The following is an 18,907-nucleotide window of genomic DNA, read 5'->3' as shown; positions in this document are numbered from 1 at the left end:
GGGATCCATAATAAACCCCAGGAAGAGTAGCCGCTGCCTTGGCAGGAACTAATGGGGATCCATAATAAACCCCAGGAAGAGTAGCTGCTGCCTTGGCAGGAACTAATGGGGATCCATAATAAACCCCAGGAAGAGTAGCTGCTGCCTTGGCAGGAACTAATGGGGATCCATAATAAACCCCAGGAAGAGTAGCTGCTGCCTTGGCAGGAACTAATGGGGATCCATAATAAACCCCAGGAAGAGTAGCTGCTGCCTTGGCAGGAACTAATGGGGATCCATAATAAACCCCAGGAAGAATAGCTGCTGCCTTGGCAGGAACTAATGGGGATCCATAATAAACCCCAGGAAGAGTAGCTGCTGCCTTGGCAGGAACTAATGGGGATCCATAATAAACCCCAGGAAGAGTAGCTGCTGCCTTGGCAGGAACTAATGGGGATCCATAATAAACCCCAGGAAGAGTAGCTGCTGCCTTGGCAGGAACTAATGGGGATCCATAATAAACCCCAGGAAGAGTAGCTGCTGCCTTGGCAGGAACTAATGGGGATCCATAATAAACCCCAGGAAGAATAGCTGCTGCCTTGGCAGGAACTAATGGGGATCCATAATAAACCCCAGGAAGAGTAGCTGCTGCCTTGGCAGGAACTAATGGGGATCCATAATAAACCCCAGGAAGAGTAGCTGCTGCCTTGGCAGGAACTAATGGGGATCCATAATAAACTCCAGGAAGAGTAGCTGCTGCCTTGACAGGAACTAATGGGGATCCATAATAAACCTCAGGAAGAGTAGCTGCTGCCTTGTCAGGAACTAATGGGGATCCATAATAAACCCCAGGAAGAGTAGCTGCTGCCTTGGCAGGAACTAATGGGGATCCATAATAAACCCCAGGAAGAGTAGCTGCTGCCTTGGCAGGAACTAATGGGGATCCATAATAAACCCCAGGAAGAGTAGCTGCTGCCTTGGCAGGAACTAATGGAGATCCGTAATAAACCCCAGGAAGAGTAGCTGCTGCCTTGGCAGGAACTAATGGGGATCCATAATAAACCCCAGGAAGAGTAGCTGCTGCCTTGGCAGGAACTAACGGGGATCCATAATAAACCCCAGGAAGAGTAGCTGCTGCCTTGGCAGGAACTAACGGGGATCCATAATAAACCCCAGGAAGAGTAGCCGCTGCCTTGGCAGGAACTAACGGGGATCCATAATAAACCCCAGGAAGAGTAGCCGCTGCCTTGGCAGGAACTAATGGGGATCCATAATAAACCCCAGGAAGAGTAGCTGCTGCCTTGGCAGGAACTAATGGGGATCCATAATAAACCCCAGGAAGAGTAGCTGCTGCCTTGGCAGGAACTAATGGGGATCCATAATAAACCCCAGGAAGAGTAGCTGCTGCCTTGGCAGGAACTAATGGGGATCCATAATAAACCCCAGGAAGAGTAGCTGCTGCCTTGGCAGGAACTAATGGGGATCCATAATAAACCCCAGGAAGAGTAGCTGCTGCCTTGACAGGAACTAATGGGGATCCATAATAAACCCCAGGAAGAGTAGCTGCTGCCTTGACAGGAACTAATGGGGATCCATAATAAACCCCAGGAAGAGTAGCTGCTGCCTTGGCAGGAACTAATGGGGATCCATAATAAACCCCAGGAAGAGTAGCCGCTGCCTTGGCAGGAACTAATGGGGATCCATAATAAACCCCAGGAAGAGTAGCCGCTGCCTTGGCAGGAACTAATGGAGATCCATAATAAACCCCAGGAAGAGTAGCCGCTGCCTTGGCAGGAACTAATGGGGATCCATAATAAACCCCAGGAAGAGTAGCTGCTGCCTTGGCAGGAACTAATGGGGATCCATAATAAACCCCAGGAAGAGTAGCTGCTGCCTTGTCAGGAACTAATGGGGATCCATAATAAACCCCAGGAAGAGTAGCTGCTGCCTTGACAGGAACTAATGGGGATCCATAATAAACCCCAGGAAGAGTAGCTGCTGCCTTGGCAGGAACTAATGGAGATCCATAATAAACCCCAGGAAGAGTAGCTGCTGCCTTGACAGGAACTAATGGGGATCCATAATAAACCCCAGGAAGAGTAGCTGCTGCCTTGGCAGGAACTAATGGGGATCCATAATAAATATAAAATACAGAAGGCAGTTGATATACCGTCCTACCACGTGTGGACATGAAATGGCAGCTGTCTAATTATTCTGAACCCCTGAAAACACATGTTGAATTGTTTTATCAAAGAATCTCCAACAGGAGGAATGTGTTCAGGCATCCAGTCCACTCTCTCTAGCCTGAAGAGGATTTATACTTGTTACAAAGGAGGACTGTCCCTTAGCCAGTCTGCATACAACGAATGTGTGTGTCTGTGCATGTACTGTATGTATGACTGTGTGTGTGCATGCGTCTGTCTGTTTGTATGTGTGTGTGTGTGTGTGTGTGTGTGTGTGTGTGTGTGTGTGTGTGTGTGTGTGTGTGTGTGTGTGTGTGTGTGTGTGTGTGTGTGTGTGTGTGTGTGTGTGTGTGTGTGTGTGTGTGTGTGTGTGTGTGTGTGTGTGTGTGTGTGTGAGTCATTGCATCACAGGACCCAAGCCCTAATAACAGTAAAGTCATAGTTCTTTGATTCAAAGCTACAGACTGCCTGCCTCTCTCCTCCTGACTCCCTCTCCTCTCCTCCTGACTCCCTCTCCTCTCCTCCTGACTCCCTCTCCTCTCCTCCTGACTCCCTCTCTCCTCTCCTCCTGACTCCCTCTCTCCTCTCCTCCTGACTCCCTCTCCTCTCCTCCTGACTCCCTCTCCTCTCCTCCTGACTCCCTCTCTCCTCTCCTCCTGACTCCCTCTCCTCTCCTCCTGACTCCCTCTCTCCTCTCCTCCTGACTCCCTCTCTCCTCTCCTCCTGACTCCCTCTCTCCTCTCCTCCTGACTCCCTCTCTCCTCTCCTCCTGACTCCCTCTCCTCTCCTCTTGACTCCCTCTCCTCTCCTCCTGACTCCCTCTCTCCTCTCCTCCTGACTCCCTCTCCTCTCCTCCTGACTCCCTCTCTCCTCTCCTCCTGACTCCCTCTCCTCTCCTCCTGACTCCCTCTCCTCTCCTCCTGACTCCCTCTCCTCTCTCCTCCTGACTCCCTCTCTCCTCTCCTCCTGACTCCCTCTCCTCTCCTCCTGACTCCCTCTCTCCTCTCCTCCTGACTCCCTCTCTCCTCTCCTCCTGACTCCCTCTCCTCTACTCCTGACTCCCTCTCCTCTACTCCTGACTACCTCTCTCCTCCTGACTCCCTCTCCTCTACTCCTGACTCCCTTTCCTCTCTCCTCCTAACCCTCTCCTCTCTCCTCCTGACTCCCTCTCCTCTCTCCTCCTAACCCTCTCCTCTCTCCTCCTGACTTCCTCTCCTCTCTCCTCCTGACTCCCTCTCCTCTCTCCTCTCCTCCTGACTCCCTCTCCTCTCTCCTCCTAACCCTCTCCTCTCTCCTCCTGACTTCCTCTCCTCTCTCCTCCTGACTCCCTCTCCTCTCTCCTCCTAACCCTCTCCTCTCTCCTCCTGACTCCCTCTCCTCTACTCCTAACTCCCTCTCTCCTCTCCTCCTAACTCCCTCTCCTCTCTCCTCCTGACTCCCTCTTCTCTCTCCTCCTGACTCCCTCTCCACTCTCCTCCTGACTCCCTCTTCTCTCTCCTCCTGACTCCCTCTTCTCTCTCCTCCTGACTCCCTCTTCTCTCTCCTCCTGACTCCCTCTTCTCTCTCCTCCTGACTCCCTCTTCTCTCTCCTCCTGACTCCCTCTTCTCTCTCCTCCTGACTCCCTCTCCTCTCTGCTCCTAACCCTCTCTCCTCTCCTCCTGACTCCCTCTCCTTTCTCCTCCTAACCCTCTCTCCTCTCCTCCTGACTCCCTCTCCTCTCTCCTCCTAACCCTCTCTCCTCTCCTCCTGACTCCCTCTCCTCTCTCCTCCTGACTCCCTCTCCTCTCTCCTCCCTCTCCTCTCTCCTCTCTCCTCCTGACCCTCTCTCCTCTCTCCTCCTAACCCTCTCTTCTCCTGACTCCCTCTCCTCTCTCCTCCCTCTCCTCTCTCCTCTCTCCTCCTGACCCTCTCTCCTCTCTCCTGCTAACCCTCTCTCCTTTCTCCTCCTAAACCTTTCTCCTCCTAACCCTCTCTATGCTCTCCTCTCTCCTGCTAACCCTCTCTCCTTTCTCCTCCTATACCTCTCTCCTCCTAACCCTCTCTATGCTCTCCTCTCTCCCCCTAACCCTCTCTCCTTTCTCCTCCTATACCTCTCTCCTCCTAACTCTCTCTATGCTCTCCTTTCTCCTCCTAACCCTCTCTCCTTTCTCCTCCTATACCTCTCTCCTCCTAACTCTCTCTATGCTCTCCTTTCTCCTCCTAACCCTCTCTCCTTTCTCCTCCTATACCTCTCTCCTCCTAACTCTCTCTATGCTCTCCTCTCTCCTCCTAACCCTCTCTCCTTTCTCCTCCTAACCCTCTCTATGCTCTCCTCTCTCCTCCTAACCCTCTCTCCCGTCTCCTCCAAACTCTCTCCTCCTAACCCTCTCTATGCGCTCCTCTCTCCTCCTAACCCTCTCTATGCTCTCCTCTCTCCTGCTAACCCTCTCTCCCGTCTCCTCCTAACCCTCTCTCCTCCTAACCCTCTCTCCTCTCTCCTCTTTCCATCTAACCCTCCCTCTCCTCAGTTTAGAGGTCTGTTGGGTTGGAGAATATGAGTTGTATTCAGTAATATGAGTGTCACAGAGGTAGTCATTTATTTAGTAACAGAATCAAAGTCAGTGTAGAATAGTGTAGAGGCAGACAGACAGACAGAAGGAAGGACATTGCTGCAGGCTGATTTGTATTGTTTTTGGCGTGAATCTGATGATTGATTCTCTAAAAGCTCTTCATAGTTAGTTAAATAACTCCCAGTAGCTCCATTTACCCAGGCTGACCTCCCTGTGGGGATGCTGGAGAGATCATTGTTGCTTCCATACAGACTGAGCTCCCTGTAGAGATGCTGGAGAGGTCACTGTTGCTTCCATACAGACTGACCTCCCTGTGGGGATGCTGGAGAGGTCATTGATGCTTCCATACAGACTGACCTCCCTGTGGGGATGCTGGAGAGGTCATTGATGCTTCCATACAGACTGAGCTCCCTGTAGGGATGCTGGAGAGGTCACTGTTGCTTCCATACAGACTGACCTCCCTGTAGGGATGCTGGAGAGGTCATTGTTGCTTCCATACAGACTGACCTCCCTGTAGAGATGCTGGAGAGGTCATTGTTGCTTCAATACAACAATTCAAATCTAATTAAATGTATTTACATCAGCAGATGTTACAAAGTGCTTTTAAAGAATCAAGCACAGTGGCTAGGAACAAGCTCCCTAGAGAGGAACTAGGCTCTGAGGGGTGACCAGTCCTCTTCTGGCTGTGCGACCTCGAGTTTATAAGAGTACACGGCCTTAAAAACCACCCAGAGTTACATAAGAGAAAAATGAATAGTGTCACAGGACTAAAGTCCTGTAAGTAAGTAAGTAAAATATATATTTATTTATTTCCTCAGCTTTCTTATATCTTCTAGATTTAGGACATACACTTCAAAATCTTGTTTCTTATGTGTGTTTTTTTTGACTGTCACTTTTGTATAAATGTGTTATTCAATGTGTTTCTCTGGACTTTAGTAGTAAAGGACAAATTGAATATTTTATCAAATCATTTATTTGTAATTTTTTTATAGCTAAAGGGGTCCTAAAATTAAAAATCTAATCGCTAAATGATCCATAGTATAACCATCTTCAAATAATTCCGGGGGGGGGGGTATACGCCCCATCTGATGAATGTGTCGAGAGATACAGAATTAAAAAATGAGTGTCTCCATTGATCCCAGGTCCTGGCAGTTCTGTGCAGACTCAGGACAACTGAGCTTTTAAATAATACGCAAATTCAAATTGCTTTCCAATTGTCATGAAACCTTTGTAATTCCATAAATTATACCCGGTATTGAAGATGTTTATTTCCGTGTGTCTGGGGGCCCATCAGATCTGCAGGGTGTATAGCACTGAAGGAGACAGGTCCATCCAGGAGCCAGGGAGACAGGACCAGGGAGACAGGACCAGGGAGACAGGACCAGGGAGACAGGCCAGAGAGACAGGACCAGGGAGACAGGTCCATCCAGGGGCCAGGGAGACAGGACCAGGGAGACAGGCCAGAGAGACAGGACCAGGGAGACAGGTTCATCCAGGAGCCAGGGAGACAGGCCAGAGAGACAGGACCAGGGAGACAGGCCAGAGAGACAGGACCAGGGTGACAGGTCCATCCAGGAGCAAGGGAGACAGGCCAGAGAGACTGGACCAGGGAGACAGGCCAGAGAGACAGGACCAGGAAGACAGGTCATAACAGGGACCAGAGAGACAGGCCAGAAAGCCAATAGAAAGTGAATATAATGCCAGTAGATAGCCAATAGAAAGTCAATATAACGGTAAGGATAGTAGAGAGCAGTCATTGTTTCTGCTGGGTTATTAGGTGTTGGTAAGGATAGTAGAGAGCAGTCATTGTTTCTGCTGGGTTATTAGGTGTTGGTAAGGATAGTAGAGAGCAGTCATTGTTTCTGCTGGGTTATTAGGTGTTGGTAAGGATAGAAGAGAGCAGTCATTGTTTCTGCTGGGTTATTAGGTGTTGGTAAGGATAGTAGAGAGCAGTCATTGTTTCTGCTGGGTTATTAGGTGTTGGTAAGAAGAGAGCAGTCATTGTTTCTGCTGGGTTATTAGGTGTTGGTAAGGATAGTAGAGAGCAGTCATTGTTTCTGCTGGGTTATTAGGTGTTGGTAAGGATAGTAGAGAGCAGTCATTGTTTCTGCTGGGTTATTAGGTGTTGGTAATGATAGAAGAGAGCAGTCATAGTTTCTGCTGGGTTATTAGGTGTTGGTAAGAAGAGAGCAGTCATTGTTTCTGCTGGGTTATTAGGTGTTGGTAAGAAGAGAGCAGTCATTGTTTCTGCTGGGTTATTAGGTGTTGGTAAGGATAGTAGAGAGCAGTCATTGTTTCTGCTGGGTTACTAGGTGTTGGTAAGGATAGTAGAGAGCAGTCATTGTTTCTGCTGGGTTATTAGGTGTTGGTAAGGATAGTAGAGAGCAGTCATTGTTTCTGCTGGGTTACTAGGTGTTGGTAAGGATAGTAGAGAGCAGTCATTGTTTCTGCTGGGTTATTAGGTGTTGGTAAGGATAGTAGAGAGCAGTCATTGTTTCTGCTGGGTTATTAGGTGTTGGTAAGGATAGTAGAGAGCAGTCATTGTTTCTGCTGGGTTATTAGGTGTTGGTAAGGATAGTAGAGAGCAGTCATTGTTTCTGCTGGGTTATTAGGTGTTGGTAAGAAGAGAGCAGTCATTGTTTCTGCTGGGTTATTAGGTGTTGGTAAGAAGAGAGCAGTCATTGTTTCTGCTGGGTTATTAGGTGTTGGTAAGTAGAGAGCAGTCATTGTTTCTGCTGGGTTATTAGGTGTTGGTAAGGATAGTAGAGAGCAGTTATTGTTTCTGCTGGGTTATTAGGTGTTGGTAAGAAGAGAGCAGTCATTGTTTCTGCTGGGTTATTAGGTGTTGGTAAGGATAGTAGAGAGCAGTCATTGTTTCTGCTGGGTTACTAGGTGTTGGTAAGGATAGTAGAGAGCAGTCATTGTTTCTGCTGGGTTATTAGGTGTTGGTAAGGATAGTAGAGAGCAGTCATTGTTTCTGCTGGGTTACTAGGTGTTGGTAAGGATAGTAGAGAGCAGTCATTGTTTCTGCTGGGTTATTAGGTGTTGGTAAGGATAGTAGAGAGCAGTCATTGTTTCTGCTGGGTTATTAGGTGTTGGTAAGGATAGTAGAGAGCAGTCATTGTTTCTGCTGGGTTATTAGGTGTTGGTAAGGATAGTAGAGAGCAGTCATTGTTTCTGCTGGGTTATTTGGTGTTGGTAAGAAGAGAGCAGTCATTGTTTCTGCTGGGTTATTAGGTGTTGGTAAGAAGAGAGCAGTCATTGTTTCTGCTGGGTTATTAGGTGTTGGTAAGTAGAGAGCAGTCATTGTTTCTGCTGGGTTATTAGGTGTTGGTAAGGATAGTAGAGAGCAGTTATTGTTTCTGCTGGGTTATTAGGTGTTGGTAAGAAGAGAGCAGTCATTGTTTCTGCTGGGTTATTAGGTGTTGGTAAGAAGAGAGCAGTCATTGTTTCTGCTGGGTTATTAGGTGTTGGTAAGGATAGTAGAGAGCAGTCATTGTTTCTGCTGGGTTATTAGGTGTTGGTAAGAAGAGAGCAGTCATTGTTTCTGCTGGGTTATTAGGTGTTGGTAAGGATAGTAGAGAGCAGTCATTGTTTCTGCTGGGTTATTAGGTGTTGGTAAGGATAGTAGAGAGCAGTCATTGTTTCTGCTGGATTACTAGGTGTTGGTAAGGATAGTAGAGAGCAGTCATTGTTTCTGCTGGGTTATTAGGTGTTGGTAAGGATAGTAGAGAGCAGTCATTGTTTCTGCTGGGTTATTAGGTGTTGGTAAGGATAGTAGAGAGCAGTCATTGTTTCTGCTGGGTTACTAGGTGTTGGTAAGAAGAGAGCAGTCATTGTTTCTGCTGGGTTATTAGGTGTTGGTAAGGATAGAAGAGAGCAGTCATTGTTTCTGCTGGGTTATTAGGTGTTGGTAAGAAGAGAGCAGTCATTGTTTCTGCTGGGTTATTAGGTGTTGGTAAGGATAGAAGAGAGCAGTCATTGTTTCTGCTGGGTTATTAGGTGTTGGTAAGGATAGTAGAGAGCAGTCATTGTTTCTGCTGGGTTATTAGGTGTTGGTAAGGATAGTAGAGAGCAGTCATTGTTTCTGCTGGGTTATTAGGTGTTGGTAAGGATAGAAGAGAGCAGTCATTGTTTCTGCTGGGTTATTAGGTGTTGGTAAGGATAGTAGAGAGCAGTCATTGTTTCTGCTGGGTTATTAGGTGTTGGTAATGATAGTAGAGAGCAGTCATTGTTTCTGCTGGGTTATTAGGTGTTGGTAAGGATAGTAGAGAGCAGTCATTGTTTCTGCTGGGTTATTAGGTGTTGGTAAGAAGAGAGCAGTCATTGTTTCTGCTGGGTTATTAGGTGTTGGTAAGGATAGTAGAGAGCAGTCATTGTTTCTGCTGGGTTATTAGGTGTTGGTAAGGATAGTAGAGAGCAGTCATTGTTTCTGCTGGGTTACTAGGTGTTGGTAAGAAGAGAGCAGTCATTGTTTCTGCTGGGTTATTAGGTGTTGGTAAGGATAGAAGAGAGCAGTCATTGTTTCTGCTGGGTTATTAGGTGTTGGTAAGAAGAGAGCAGTCATTGTTTCTGCTGGGTTATTAGGTGTTGGTAAGGATAGAAGAGAGCAGTCATTGTTTCTGCTGGGTTATTAGGTGTTCGGTAAGGATAGTAGAGAGCAGTCATTGTTTCTGCTGGGTTATTAGGTGTTTGTAAGGATAGTAGAGAGCAGTCATTGTTTCTGCTGGGTTATTAGGTGTTGGTAAGAAGAGAGCAGTCATTGTTTCTGCTGGGTTATTAGGTGTTGGTAAGGATAGTAGAGAGCAGTCATTGTTTCTGCTGGGTTACTAGGTGTTGGTAAGGATAGTAGAGAGCAGTCATTGTTTCTGCTGGGTTATTAGGTGTTGGTAAGGATAGTAGAGAGCAGTCATTGTTTCTGCTGGGTTATTAGGTGTTGGTAAGGATAGTAGAGAGCAGTCATTGTTTCTGCTGGGTTATTAGGTGTTGGTAAGGATAGTAGAGAGCAGTCATTGTTTCTGCTGGGTTATTAGGTGTTGGTAATGATAGTAGAGAGCAGTCATTGTTTCTGCTGGGTTACTAGGTGTTGGTAAGGATAGTAGAGAGCAGTCATTGTTTCTGCTGGGTTACTAGGTGTTGGTAAGGATAGTAGAGAGCAGTCATTGTTTCTGCTGGGTTATTAGGTGTTGGTAATGATAGTAGAGAGCAGTCATTGTTTCTGCTGGGTTATTAGGTGTTGGTAAGGATAGAAGAGAGCAGTCATTGTTTCTGCTGGGTTATTAGGTGTTGGTAAGAAGAGAGCAGTCATTGTTTCTGCTGGGTTTTTAGGTGTTGGTAAGGATAGAAGAGAGCAGTCATTGTTTCTGCTGGGTTATTAGGTGTTGGTAAGGATAGTAGAGAGCAGTCATTGTTTCTGCTGGGTTATTAGGTGTTGGTAATGATAGTAGAGAGCAGTCATTGTTTCTGCTGGGTTATTAGGTGTTGGTAAGGATAGTAGAGAGCAGTCATTGTTTCTGCTGGGTTATTAGGTGTTGGTAAGGATAGTAGAGAGCAGTCATTGTTTCTGCTGGGTTATTAGGTGTTGGTAAGGATAGTAGAGAGCAGTCATTGTTTCTGCTGGGTTATTAGGTGTTGGTAATGATAGTAGAGAGCAGTCATTGTTTCTGCTGGGTTATTAGGTGTTGGTAAGGATAGTAGAGAGCAGTCATTGTTTCTGCTGGGTTATTAGGTGTTGGTAATGATAGTAGAGAGCAGTCATTGTTTCTGCTGGGTTATTAGGTGTTGGTAAGGATAGAAGAGAGCAGTCATTGTTTCTGCTGGGTTATTAGGTGTTGGTAATGATAGTAGAGAGCAGTCATTGTTTCTGCTGGGTTATTAGGTGTTGGTAAGAAGAGAGCAGTCATTGTTTCTGCTGGGTTATTAGGTGTTGGTAAGAAGAGAGCAGTCATTGTTTCTGCTGGGTTATTAGGTGTTGGTAAGGATAGTAGAGAGCAGTCATTGTTTCTGCTGGGTTATTAGGTGTTGGTAATGATAGTAGAGAGCAGTCATTGTTTCTGCTGGGTTATTAGGTGTTGGTAAGAAGAGAGCAGTCATTGTTTCTGCTGGGTTATTAGGTGTTGGTAAGAAGAGAGCAGTCATTGTTTCTGCTGGGTTATTAGGTGTTGGTAAGGATAGTAGAGAGCAGTCATTGTTTCTGCTGGGTTATTAGGTGTTGGTAAGAAGAGAGCAGTCATTGTTTCTGCTGGGTTATTAGGTGTTGGTAAGAAGAGAGCAGTCATTGTTTCTGCTGGGTTATTAGGTGTTGGTAAGGATAGTAGAGAGCAGTCATTGTTTCTGCTGGGTTATTAGGTGTTGGTAAGGATAGTAGAGAGCAGTCATTGTTTCTGCTGGGTTATTAGGTGTTGGTAAGGATAGAAGAGAGCAGTCATTGTTTCTGCTGGGTTATTAGGTGTTGGTAAGAAGAGAGCAGTCATTGTTTCTGCTGGGTTATTAGGTGTTGGTAATGATAGAAGAGAGCAGTCATTGTTTCTGCTGGGTTATTAGGTGTTGGTAAGGATAGTAGAGAGCAGTCATTGTTTCTACTGGGTTATTAGGTGTTGGTAAGGATAGTAGAGAGCATTCATTGTTTCTGCTGGGTTATTAGGTGTTGGTAATGATAGTAGAGAGCAGTCATTGTTTCTGCTGGGTTATTAGGTGTTGGTAAGGATAGTAGAGAGCAGTCATTGTTTCTGCTGGGTTATTAGGTGTTGGTAAGGATAGTAGAGAGCAGTCATTGTTTCTGCTGGGTTATTAGGTGTTGGTAAGGATAGAAGAGAGCAGTCATTGTTTCTGCTGGGTTATTAGGTGTTGGTAAGGATAGTAGAGAGCAGTCATTGTTTCTGCTGGGTTATTAGGTGTTGGTAAGGATAGTAGAGAGCAGTCATTGTTTCTGCTGGGTTATTAGGTGTTGGTAAGGATAGTAGAGAGCAGTCATTGTTTCTGCTGGGTTATTAGGTGTTGGTAAGGATAGTAGAGAGCAGTCATTGTTTCTGCTGGGTTACTAGGTGTTGGTAAGGATAGAAGAGAGCAGTCATTGTTTCTGCTGGGTTATTAGGTGTTGGTAAGGATAGTAGAGAGCAGTCATTGTTTCTGCTGGGTTATTAGGTGTTGGTAATGATAGAAGAGAGCAGTCATTGTTTCTGCTGGGTTATTAGGTGTTGGTAAGGATAGAAGAGAGCAGTCATTGTTTCTGCTGGGTTATTAGGTGTTGGTAAGGATAGTAGAGAGCAGTCATTGTTTCTGCTGGGTTATTAGGTGTTGGTAATGATAGAAGAGAGCAGTCATTGTTTCTGCTGGGTTATTAGGTGTTGGTAAGAAGAGAGCAGTCATTGTTTCTGCTGGGTTATTAGGTGTTGGTAAGGATAGTAGAGAGCAGTCATTGTTTCTGCTGGGTTATTAGGTGTTGGTAAGGATAGTAGAGAGCAGTCATTGTTTCTGCTGGGTTATTAGGTGTTGGTAAGGATAGTAGAGAGCAGTCATTGTTTCTGCTGGGTTATTAGGTGTTGGTAAGGATAGTAGAGAGCAGTCATTGTTTCTGCTGGGTTACTAGGTGTTGGTAAGGATAGTAGAGAGCAGTCATTGTTTCTGCTGGGTTATTAGGTGTTGGTAAGAAGAGAGCAGTCATTGTTTCTGCTGGGTTATTAGGTGTTGGTAAGAAGAGAGCAGCCATTGTTTCTGCTGGGTTATTAGGTGTTGGTAAGAAGAGAGCAGTCATTTTTTCTGCTGGGTTATTAGGTGTTGGTAAGGATAGTAGAGAGCAGTCATTGTTTCTGCTGGGTTATTAGGTGTTGGTAAGAAGAGAGCAGTCATTGTTTCTGCTGGGTTATTAGGTGTTGGTAAGGATAGTAGAGAGCAGTCATTGTTTCTGCTGGGTTACTAGGTGTTGGTAAGGATAGTAGAGAGCAGTCGTTGTTTCTGCTGGGTTATTAGGTGTTGGTAAGAAGAGAGCAGTCATTGTTTCTGCTGGGTTATTAGGTGTTGGTAAGAAGAGAGCAGCCATTGTTTCTGCTGGGTTATTAGGTGTTGGTAAGAAGAGAGCAGTCATTGTTTCTGCTGGGTTATTAGGTGTTGGTAAGGATAGTAGAGAGCAGTCATTGTTTCTGCTGGGTTATTAGGTGTTGGTAAGAAGAGAGCAGTCATTGTTTCTGCTGGGTTATTAGGTGTTGGTAAGGATAGTAGAGAGCAGTCATTGTTTCTGCTGGGTTATTAGGTGTTGGTAAGGATAGTAGAGAGCAGTCATTGTTTCTGCTGGGTTATTAGGTGTTGGTAAGGATACTAGAGAGCAGTCATTGTTTCTGCTGGGTTATTAGGTGTTGGTAATGATAGAAGAGAGCAGTCATTGTTTCTGCTGGGTTATTAGGTGTTGGTAAGAAGAGAGCAGCCATTGTTTCTGCTGGGTTATTAGGTGTTGGTAAGGATAGTAGAGAGCAGTCATTGTTTCTGCTGGGTTACTAGGTGTTGGTAAGGATAGTAGAGAGCAGTCATTGTTTCTGCTGGGTTATTAGGTGTTGGTAAGGATAGTAGAGAGCAGTCATTGTTTCTGCTGGGTTATTAGGTGTTGGTAATGATAGTAGAGAGCAGTCATTGTTTCTGCTGGGTTATTAGGTGTTGGTAAGGATAGAAGAGAGCATTCATTGTTTCTGCTGGGTTATTAGGTGTTGGTAAGGATAGAAGAGAGCAGTCATTGTTTCTGCTGGGTTATTAGGTGTTGGTAAGAAGAGAGCAGTCATTGTTTCTGCTGGGTTATTAGGTGTTGGTAAGAAGAGAGCAGTCATTGTTTCTGCTGGGTTATTAGGTGTTGGTAAGAAGAGAGCAGTCATTGTTTCTGCTGGGTTATTAGGTGTTGGTAAGGATAGAAGAGAGCAGTCATTGTTTCTGCTGGGTTATTAGGTGTTGGTAAGGATAGTAGAGAGCAGTCATTGTTTCTGCTGGGTTATTAGGTGTTGGTAAGGATAGAAGAGAGCAGTCATTGTTTCTGCTGGGTTATTAGGTGTTGGTAAGGATAGAAGAGAGCAGTCATTGTTTCTGCTGGGTTATTAGGTGTTGGTAAGGATAGTAGAGAGCAGTCATTGTTTCTGCTGGGTTATTAGGTGTTGGTAAGGATAGTAGAGAGCAGTCATTGTTTCTGCTGGGTTATTAGGTGTTGGTAATGATAGTAGAGAGCAGTCATTGTTTCTGCTGGGTTATTAGGTGTTGGTAAGAAGAGAGCAGTCATTGTTTCTGCTGGGTTATTAGGTGTTGGTAAGGATAGAAGAGAGCAGTCATTGTTTCTGCTGGGTTATTAGGTGTTGGTAAGGATAGTAGAGAGCAGTCATTGTTTCTGCTGGGTTATTAGGTGTTGGTAAGGATAGTAGAGAGCAGTCATTGTTTCTGCTGGGTTATTAGGTGTTGGTAAGAAGAGAGCAGTCATTGTTTCTGCTGGGTTATTAGGTGTTGGTAAGGATAGAAGAGAGCAGTCATTGTTTCTGCTGGGTTATTAGGTGTTGGTAAGAAGAGAGCAGTCATTGTTTCTGCTGGGTTATTAGGTGTTGGTAAGGATAGTAGAGAGCAGTCATTGTTTCTGCTGGGTTATTAGGTGTTGGTAAGGATAGTAGAGAGCAGTCATTGTTTCTGCTGGGTTATTAGGTGTTGGTAAGGATAGAAGAGAGCAGTCATTGTTTCTGCTGGGTTATTAGGTGTTGGCAATGATAGAAGAGAGCAGTCATTGTTTCTGCTGGGTTATTAGGTGTTGGTAATGATAGTAGAGAGCAGTCATTGTTTCTGCTGGGTTATTAGGTGTTGGTAAGAAGAGAGCAGTCATTGTTTCTGCTGGGTTATTAGGTGTTGGTAAGGATAGTAGAGAGCAGTCATTGTTTCTGCTGGGTTATTAGGTGTTGGTAAGCATAGTAGAGAGCAGTCATTGTTTCTGCTGGGTTATTAGGTGTTGGTAAGGATAGTATAGAGCAGTCATTGTTTCTGCTGGGTTATTAGGTGTTGGTAATGATAGTAGAGAGCAGCCATTGTTTCTGCTGGGTTATTAGGTGTTGGTAAGGATAGTAGAGAGCAGTCATTGTTTCTGCTGGTTTATTAGGTGTTGGTAAGTAGAGAGCAGTCATTGTTTCTGCTGGGTTATTAGGTGTTGGTAAGGATAGAAGAGAGCAGTCATTGTTTCTGCTGGGTTATTAGGTGTTGGTAAGAAGAGAGCAGTCATTGTTTCTGCTGGGTTATTAGGTGTTGGTAAGGATAGTAGAGAGCAGTCATTGTTTCTGCTGGGTTATTAGGTGTTGGTAAGGATAGTAGAGAGCAGTCATTGTTTCTGCTGGGTTATTAGGTGTTGGTAAGGATAGTAGAGAGCAGTCATTGTTTCTGCTGGGTTATTAGGTGTTGGTAATGATAGAAGAGAGCAGTCATTGTTTCTGCTGGGTTATTAGGTGTTGGTAATGATAGTAGAGAGCAGTCATTGTTTCTGCTGGGTTATTAGGTGTTGGTAAGAAGAGAGCAGTCATTGTTTCTGCTGGGTTATTAGGTGTTGGTAAGGATAGAAGAGAGCAGTCATTGTTTCTGCTGGGTTATTAGGTGTTGGTAAGGATAGTAGAGAGCAGTCATTGTTTCTGCTGGGTTATTAGGTGTTGGTAAGGATAGAAGAGAGCAGTCATTGTTTCTGCTGGGTTATTAGGTGTTGGTAAGGATAGTAGAGAGCAGTCATTGTTTCTGCTGGGTTATTAGGTGTTGGAAAGGATAGTAGAGAGCAGTCATTGTTTCTGCTGGGTTACTAGGTGTTGGTAAGAAGAGAGCAGCCATTGTTTCTGCTGGGTTATTAGGTGTTGGTAAGGATAGTAGAGAGCAGTCATTGTTTCTGCTGGGTTATTAGGTGTTGGTAAGGATAGTAGAGAGCAGTCATTGTTTCTGCTGGGTTACTAGGTGTTGGTAAGGATAGTAGAGAGCAGCCATTGTTTCTGCTGAGTTCTTAGGTGTTGGTAAGGATAGTAGAGAGCAGTCATTGTTTCTGCTGGGTTATTAGGTGTTGGTAAGGATAGTAGAAAGCAGTCATTGTTTCTGCTGGGTTATTAGGTGTTGGTAAGAAGAGAGCAGTCATTGTTTCTGCTGGGTTATTAGGTGTTGGTAATGATAGTAGAGAGCAGTCATTGTTTCTGCTGGGTTATTAGGTGTTGGTAAGAAGAGAGCAGTCATTGTTTCTGCTGGGTTATTAGGTGTTGGTAAGGATAGTAGAGAGCAGTCATTGTTTCTGCTGGGTTATTAGGTGTTGGTAAGGATAGTAGAGAGCAGTCATTGTTTCTGCTGGGTTATTAGGTGTTGGTAAGGATAGTAGAGAGCAGTCATTGTTTCTGCTGGGTTATTAGGTGTTGGTAAGGATAGTAGAGAGCAGTCATTGTTTCTGCTGGGTTATTAGGTGTTGGTAAGGATAGTAGAGAGCAGTCATTGTTTCTGCTGGGTTATTAGGTGTTGGTAAGGATAGTAGAGAGCAGTCATTGTTTCTGCTGGGTTATTAGGTGTTGGTAAGGATAGAAGAGAGCAGTCATTGTTTCTGCTGGGTTATTAGGTGTTGGTAAGGATAGTAGAGAGCAGTCATTGTTTCTGCTGGGTTATTAGGTGTTGGTAATGATAGTAGAGAGCAGTCATTGTTTCTGCTGGGTTATTAGGTGTTGGTAAGGATAGTAGAGAGCAGTCATTGTTTCTGCTGGGTTATTAGGTGTTGGTAAGGATAGTAGAGAGCAGTCATTGTTTCTGCTGGGTTATTAGGTGTTGGTAAGGATAGAAGAGAGCAGTCATTGTTTCTGCTGGGTTATTAGGTGTTGGTAAGGATAGTAGAGAGCAGTCATTGTTTCTGCTGGGTTATTAGGTGTTGGTAAGGATAGTAGAGAGCAGTCATTGTTTCTGCTGGGTTATTAGGTGTTGGTAAGGATAGTAGAGAGCAGTCATTGTTTCTGCTGGGTTATTAGGTGTTGGTAAGGATAGTAGAGAGCAGTCATTGTTTCTGCTGGGTTATTAGGTGTTGGTAAGGATAGAAGAGAGCAGTCATTGTTTCTGCTGGGTTATTAGGTGTTGGTAATGATAGTAGAGAGCAGTCATTGTTGCTGCTGGGTTACTAGGTGTTGGTAAGGATAGTAGAGAGCAGTCATTGTTTCTGCTGGGTTATTAGGTGTTGGTAAGAAGAGAGCAGTCATTGTTTCTGCTGGGTTATTAGGTGTTGGTAAGAAGAGAGCAGCCATTGTTTCTGCTGGGTTATTAGGTGTTGGTAAGAAGAGAGCAGTCATTGTTTCTGCTGGGTTATTAGGTGTTGGTAAGGATAGTAGAGAGCAGTCATTGTTTCTGCTGGGTTATTAGGTGTTGGTAAGAAGAGAGCAGTCATTGTTTCTGCTGGGTTATTAGGTGTTGGTAAGGATAGTAGAGAGCAGTCATTGTTTCTGCTGGGTTACTAGGTGTTGGTAAGGATAGTAGAGAGCAGTCATTGTTTCTGCTGGGATATTAGGTGTTGGTAAGAAGAGAGCAGTCATTGTTTCTGCTGGGTTATTAGGTGTTGGTAAGAAGAGAGCAGCCATTGTTTCTGCTGGGTTATTAGGTGTTGGTAAGGATAGTAGAGAGCAGTCATTGTTTCTGCTGGGTTATTAGGTGTTGGTAAGAAGAGAGCAGTCATTGTTTCTGCTGGGTTATTAGGTGTTGGTAAGGATAGTAGAGAGCAGTCATTGTTTCTGCTGGGTTATTAGGTGTTGGTAAGGATAGTAGAGAGCAGTCATTGTTTCTGCTGGGTTATTAGGTGTTGGTAAGAAGAGAGCAGCCATTGTTTCTGCTGGGTTATTAGGTGTTGGTAAGAAGAGAGCAGTCATTGTTTCTGCTGGGTTATTAGGTGTTGGTAAGAAGAGAGCAGTCATTGTTTCTGCTGGGTTATTAGGTGTTGGTAAGGATAGTAGAGAGCAGTCATTGTTTCTGCTGGGTTATTAGGTGTTGGTAAGAAGAGAGCAGTCATTGTTTCTGCTGGGTTATTAGGTGTTGGTAAGGATAGTAGAGAGCAGTCATTGTTTCTGCTGGGTTATTAGGTGTTGGTAAGGATAGTAGAGAGCAGTCATTGTTTCTGCTGGGTTATTAGGTGTTGGTAAGGATACTAGAGAGCAGTCATTGTTTCTGCTGGGTTATTAGGTGTTGGTAATGATAGAAGAGAGCAGTCATTGTTTCTGCTGGGTTATTAGGTGTTGGTAAGAAGAGAGCAGCCATTGTTTCTGCTGGGTTATTAGGTGTTGGTAAGGATAGTAGAGAGCAGTCATTGTTTCTGCTGGGTTATTAGGTGTTGGTAAGGATAGTAGAGAGCAGTCATTGTTTCTGCTGGGTTATTAGGTGTTGGTAAGGATAGTAGAGAGCAGTCATTGTTTCTGCTGGGTTATTAGGTGTTGGAAATGATAGTAGAGAGCAGTCATTGTTTCTGCTGGGTTATTAGGTGTTGGTAAGGATAGAAGAGAGCAGTCATTGTTTCTGCTGGGTTATTAGGTGTTGGTAAGGATAGTAGAGAGCAGTCATTGTTTCTGCTGGGTTATTAGGTGTTGGTAAGGATAGTAGAGAGCAGTCATTGTTTCTGCTGGGTTACTAGGTGTTGGTAAGAAGAGAGCAGTCATTGTTTCTGCTGGGTTATTAGGTGTTGGTAAGGATAGAAGAGAGCAGTCATTGTTTCTGCTGGGTTATTAGGTGTTGGTAATGATAGTAGAGAGCAGTCATTGTTTCTGCTGGGTTATTAGGTGTTGGTAAGGATAGAAGAGAGCAGTCATTGTTTCTGCTGGGTTATTAGGTGTTGGTAAGAAGAGAGCAGTCATTGTTTCTGCTGGGTTATTAGGTGTTGGTAAGGATAGTAGAGAGCAGTCATTGTTTCTGCTGGGTTATTAGGTGTTGGTAAGGATAGTAGAGAGCAGTCATTGTTTCTGCTGGGTTATTAGGTGTTGGTAATGATAGTAGAGAGCAGTCATTGTTTCTGCTGGGTTATTAGGTGTTGGTAAGGATAGTAGAGAGCAGTCATTGTTTCTGCTGGGTTACTAGGTGTTGGTAAGAAGAGAGCAGTCATTGTTTCTGCTGGGTTATTAGGTGTTGGTAAGGATAGAAGAGAGCAGTCATTGTTTCTGCTGGGTTATTAGGTGTTGGTAAGGATAGAAGAGAGCAGTCATTGTTTCTGCTGG

This window comes from Salvelinus fontinalis, chromosome 26 (assembly GCF_029448725.1).
Source record: "Salvelinus fontinalis isolate EN_2023a chromosome 26, ASM2944872v1, whole genome shotgun sequence".
Taxonomy (NCBI): Eukaryota; Metazoa; Chordata; class Actinopteri; order Salmoniformes; family Salmonidae; genus Salvelinus; species Salvelinus fontinalis.
Note: the sequence above shows the minus strand (reverse complement) of the source record.